Source organism: Arachis duranensis, chromosome 10 (assembly GCF_000817695.3).
Source record: "Arachis duranensis cultivar V14167 chromosome 10, aradu.V14167.gnm2.J7QH, whole genome shotgun sequence".
NCBI classification, from domain to species: domain Eukaryota; kingdom Viridiplantae; phylum Streptophyta; class Magnoliopsida; order Fabales; family Fabaceae; genus Arachis; species Arachis duranensis.
Window position 1 is genome coordinate 22,830,446 of NC_029781.3, and position 6,304 is coordinate 22,836,749.

Below are 6,304 nucleotides of genomic sequence, written 5' to 3' on the forward strand. Positions count from 1 at the left end.
ATGTATACAGAAGAACACCCTTGGGTTTTAAACACAAGGTAGTCCCCATTCAATTGAAGAACTAATTCTCCTCTGTTAACATCTATCATAACTCCTGTTGTGGCTAGGAAAGGTCTTCCAAGGATGATGCATTCATCCTCCTCCTTCCTAGTGTCTAAGATTATGAAATCATCAGGGATGTAAAGGCCTTCAACCTTTACTAACACGTCCTCTACTAATCCATAAGCTTGTCTTACTGACTTGTCTGCCATTTGTAGTGAGAATATGGCAGGTTGTACCTCAATGATTCCCAGCTTCTCCATTACATAGAGTGGCATAAGATTTATGCCTGACCCCAGGTCACATAGAGCCTTTTCAAAGGTCATGGTGCCTATGGTACATGGTATTAAAAATTTTCCAGGATCTTGTCTCTTTTGAGGTAAGATTTGCTGAACCCATGTATCTAGTTCACTAATGAGCAAGGGAGGTTCACCTTCCCAAATCTCATTACCAAACAATTTGGCATTCAGCTTCATGATGGCTCCTAGATATTGAGCAACTTGCTCTCCAGTTACATTTTCATCCTCTTCAGAGGAAGAATAATCTTCAGAGCTCATGAATGGTAGAAGGAGATTTAATGGGATCTTTATGGTCTCTAGGTGAGCCTCAAATTCCTTTAGATTCTCAATAGGGAACTCCTTTCTATCTGGGGGACGTCCCATGAGGTCTTTCTTATTGGGATTCACGTCCTCCCCTTCCTCCTTGGATTCGGCCATATAGATAATATCAATGGCCTTACACTCTCTTTTTGGATTCTCTTCTGTATTGCTTGGGAGAGTACTAGGAGGAATTTCAGTGATTTTCTTACTCAGCTGGCCCACTTGTGCCTCTAAATTTCTAATGGAGGACCTTGTTTCAGTCATGAAACTTAAAGTGGCCTTAGATAGATCAAAGACTATATTTGCTAAGTTAGAGGGACTCTGCTCAGAATTCTCTATCTGTTGCTGAGAAGATGATGGAAAAGGCTTGCTATTGCTGAGCCTATTTCTTCCACCATTATTAAAGCCTTGTTGAGGCTTTTATTGATCCTTCCATGAGAAATTTGGATGATTTCTCCATGATGAATTATAGGTGTTTCCATAAGTTTTACCCATGTAATTTACCTCTGCCATTGCAGGGTTCTCAGGATCATAAGCTTCTTCTTCAGAAGATGCCTTTTTAGTACTGTTGGATGCATTTTTCCATCCATTCAGACTTTGAGAAATCATATTGACTTGCTGAGTCAACATTTTGTTCTGAGCCAATATGGCATTCAGAGCATCAATCTCAAGAACTCTCTTCCTCTGAGGCATCCCATTATTCATGAAATTCTTCTAAGTGTACATGAACTGGTTATTTGTAACCATGTCAATAAGTTCTTGAGCTTCTGCAGGCGTTTTTTTTAGGTGAATGGATCCACCTGCAGAATGGTCCAGTGACATCTTAGAAAACTCAGATAGACCATAATAGAATATATTCAGAATGGTCCACTCTGAAAGCATGTCAGAAGGACACCTTTTGGTCATCTGCTTGTATCTTTCCCAAGCTTCATAGAGGGATTCACCATCTTTTTGTTTGAAGGTCTGAACATCCACTCTAAGCTTGCTCAACTTTTGAGGAGGAAAAAACTTAGCCAAGAAGGCCATAACCAGCTTATCCCAAGAGTCCAGGCTATCTCTAGGTTGTGAGTTCAACCATGTTCTAGCTTTGTCTCTTACAGCAAAAGGGAAAAGCATGAGCCTGTAGACTTCAAGATCTACTCCATTAGTCTTAACAGTCTTACAGATCTGCAAGAACTTAGTTAAAAATTGATAGGGATCTTCTGATGGAAGTCCATGAAACTTGCAGTTTTATTGCATTAGAGCAACTAGTTGAGGTTTCAGCTCAACATTTTTTGCTCCAATGGCAGGGATTGAGATGCTTCTTCCATCAAACTTAGAAGTAGGTGTAGTATAGCCACCAAGCATCCTCCTTGCATTATTATTTTCGGCTGCCATCTCCTCTTCCTTTTCGAAAATTTATGTAAGGTTGTCTCTGGATTGTTGTAATTTAGCTTCTCTTAGTTTCCTCTTTAGAGTCCTTTCAGGTTCAGGATCTGCTTTAACAAGAATATTCTTGTCCTTGCTCCTGCTCATATGAAAAAGAAGGGAACAGAAAATAATAATAGAGATCCTCTTTACCACAGTAGAGAGATTCCTTTATGTTAGTAGAAGAAAAAGAGAATAGCAGAAGGAAAAGGTAAGAATCCAAACACAAGGGTGAAGATAGGTTCAGATTCTTTGAGATGAAGAGAAGTGTTAGTAAACAAATAAATAAATAGAAGAGGAGGAGAGAGGGAGAAATTCGAAAATAAATTTTGAAAAAGGGTTAGTGATTTTCGAAAATTAAGAGAAGAAACAAAAATTAAAATTAAAATTTAAAATAATTAGTTAATTAAAAATAATTTTGAAAAAAAAGGGGGAGATATTTTCGAAAATTAGAGAGAGAGGGGTTGTTAGGTGGTTTTGAAAAAGATAAAAAAACAAACAAAAAGTCAATTAGTTAGTTGAAAAAGATTTAAAAATCAATTTTTGAAAAGATAAGAAGTTAGAAAAGATATTTTGAAAAGATATGATCGAAAAAAGATATTTTGAAAAAGATTTGATTTTTAAAATTAAAATTAATTACTTGACTAACAAGAAACTAAAAGATAAGATTCTAGAATTTAAAGATTGAATCTTTCTTAATAAGAAAGTAACAAAGTTCAAATTTTTGAATCAATCACATTAATTGTAAGTAAAGCCTTCAAAATTTTGAGATAAAGATAAGAAAAAGATTTTGAAAATTAAATTAAAATTTTTCAAAAAATAGTAAAAAAATGAAAAAGATTTGATTTTTGAAAAAGTTTTGAAAAGATAAAATTTTTTTTTAAAATTGAAAATTTGACTTGACTTTTAAGAAATAGCTAATTTTTAAAATTTTTGACTAAGTCAACTCAAATTTTCGAAATTTTGAATAAAATAAGGAAAAGATATTTTTTATTTTTTTTTAATTTTTAATGAAGAGAGAGAAAAACATAAAAATGACTCACAACATAAAAATTATGAATCAAGACACATGATGCATGCAAAAACACTATGAATGTCAAGATGAACACCAAGAACACTTTGAAGATCAAGATGAACATCAAGAACATATTTTTGAAAAAAATTTTATGCAAAGAAAACATGCAAGAATACACATGAAAAACAACAAAAGACACAAAACAAGAATACATCAAGATCAAACAAGAAAACTTACCAAGAACAACTTGAAGATCATGAAGAACACATGCATAAATTTTTGAAAATTTTTTTTGAAAAATAAAAATATGCAATTGACACCAAACTTAAAAATTGACTCTAGACTCAAACAAGAAACACAAAATATTTTTGGTTTTTATGATTTTATTAAATTTTTTTTGGTTTTTTTTCGAAAATTAATTTTTGGAAAAACGAAAACAAAGAAAAAATTTTAAAAGATTTTTGAAAACTTTTTGAAAAGAAAATTACCTAATCTGAAAAACAAGATGAACCGTCAGTTATCCAAACTCGAACAATCCCCGGCAACGGCGCCAAAAACTTGGTGCACGAAATTGTGATCTCTAACAATGCATTCAACATGGTATGCGCATTTACTAACTCAGCATTTTCTTCACAACTTCGCACAACTAACCAGCAAGTGCACTGGGTCGTCCAAGTAATAAACCTTACATGAGTAAGGGTCGATCCCACGGAGATTGTTAGTATGAAGCAAGCTATGGTCATCTTGTAAATCTCAGTTAGGCGGATAATAAATGGTTATGGAGTTTTCGAATAATAATAATAAATACACAAAAAATAAAGATAGAAATACTTATGTAAATCATTGGTGAGAATTTCAGATAGGCATATGAAGATGCTGTACTCCTTCTGAATCTCTGCTTTCCTACTGCCTTCATCCAATCCTTCTTACTCTTTTCCATGGCAAGCTATATGTAGGGCATTACCATTGTCAATGGCTACATCCCATCCTCTCAGTGAAAATGGTCCAATGCTCTGTCACAGCACGGCTAATCATCTGTCGGTTCTCGATCATGTCGGAATAGAATCCATTGATTCTTTTGCGTTTGTCATCACGCCCAACAATCGCGAGTTTGAAGCTCGTCACAGTCATTCAATCCCTGAATCCTACTCAGAATACCACAGACAAGGTTTAGACTTTTCAGATTCTCATGAATCCCACCATCAATTCTAGCTTATACCACGAAGATTCTGATTAAAGAATCCAAGAGATATGCGCCCGGTCTAAGGTAGAACGGAAGTGGTTGTCAGTCACGCATTCATAGGTGAGAATGATGATGAGTCTCACGGGTCATCACATTCATCATGTTAAAGTGCAACGAATATCTTAGAACAGGAATAAACTGAATTGAATAGAAAATAGTAGTAGTTGCATTAAAACTCGAGGTACAGCAGAGCTCCACACCCTCAATCTATGGTATGTAGAAACTCCACTGTTGAAAATATATAAGTGATGGTCCAGGCATGGCCGAATGGCCAGCCCCCATGAACATGATCAAAGGATCATAAGGTAATCCAAAAATAATCCAAAGATGTCTAATACAATAGTAAAATGTCCTATTTATACTAGACTAGCTACTAAGGTTTACAGAAGTAAGTAATTGATGCAAAAATCCACTTTCAGGGCCCACTTGGTGTGTGCTTGGGCTGAGCTTGAGCTTTACACGTGCAGAGGCTTCTCTTGGAGTTGAATGCCAAGTTGTAACGTATTTTTGGCGTTCAACTCTGGTTCGTAACGTGTTTCTGGCGTTTGACTCCAGAATGCAACATGGAACTGGCGTTGAGCGCCATTTTGCGTCATCTAATCTCAAATAAAGTATAGACTATTATATATTTCTGGAAAGCTCTGGATTTCTACTTTCCAACGCTGTTGAGAGCGCGCCATTTGAAGTTTTGTAGCTCCAGAAAATCCATTTCGAGTGAAGGGAGGTCAGAATCCAACAGCATCAGCAGTCCTTTGTCAGCCTTCTTATTAGAGTTTTGCTCAGGTCCCTTAATTTCAGCCAGAAAATACCTGAAATCATAGAAAAACACACAAACTTATAGTAAAGTCCAGAAATGTGAATTTAGTATAAAAACTAATGAAAACATCCCTAAAAGTAGCTAGATCCTACTAAAAACTACCTAAAAACAATGCCAAAAAGCATATAAATTATCCGCTCATCAGAAGCCTATTAAGCGAACATTAAAAAAGGAAAGAAAACTCTCCTTCACACGCTATTGCGTTAGCATTTACAACGTAAATGGGAGAATAAAGGAAAAAATAAAAATTAAATTACCTGAAGCGCCTTAAATGAGAGAATCTGAACTCAAATCTTGTATCAGCTGCAGATTTAGAGACCAGCGACCATGAACATGGTGTGGAGGAAGACAAATTCATTCCGAACAGTAGCAGTAAACATCCCCATAAAAAATAGTAAAGAGAAAATGTAGATCAATCTTTATTCCACAGTAAAGTCAACCCCAAAAATACACAAAAAAACATTCAAAATTAGGTATCCATTATCAATTAACCAAGAAGGAACATGCGTGTTGAGCATGCGATTGACAGAGAAAACGAATCAAGGTTTGAGATTCAACGGATCAAGACAGAGAGAAAGCAAACAATTATTGCAAAAATGAAACGACAAGCGAGCATTTGAAAGCGATTTAGAGGAAAATGAAATGGAAAGGGAAAGCCCTAAAAGTAAAAACCACGGAAAAAATTGAGAAAATAAAAAAATAGAAGTGTTCGAAGCAGAAAATTGATCAGACCTTTGGAATCGGAGGGCTTGGAGGAGAAGAGATCGTCGGGGAGATTGACCTTGCCGTCACCCATGTTTGGTGGAGCTCGAAGGTGAACAGAGAGATCCAGAAAGAACGGAAGAACAACAAGAAAGAGAAGAAGAGTATGAAGACGAAGATGAAGAAGATTGTGACGAGTGGTTTGGAAGGCGAAGGGCGAAGGGAATGGGAGGAGCTCTTCCAGGAGAGTAGTTTCGAAGGTGAAAGAGCTCGATTAAGGTTAGTGTGAATGGGTTGGGGACCGGGTTGGGGACGAGGTTAGGGGCCGGGTCATCAGGGTTTTTTTAAAAAAAAATTTGGCCACGTTTTGTAAGCGTGGCCATAATGAAACCCTCTCGCCACGCTTTTAAAACGTCCCTGTTTTTCTCTACGACCACGCTTTTGAAGAGCTGCAGAAAAAAACCTTTTGGCCACGCTTTTAA

General features: G+C 36.2%; 1 non-coding gene across 1 annotated transcript; it reads left to right on the forward strand.

Annotated features, from left to right (window-relative positions):
- Positions 1–1,514: 1,514 nt before the first annotated feature.
- Positions 1,515–1,622, forward strand: LOC127743470 (small nucleolar RNA R71). The gene has a single exon (XR_008004862.1). It is a non-coding gene; the product is annotated as a small nucleolar RNA R71 (small nucleolar RNA).
- The last annotated feature ends 4,682 nt before the right edge of the window (positions 1,623–6,304 follow it).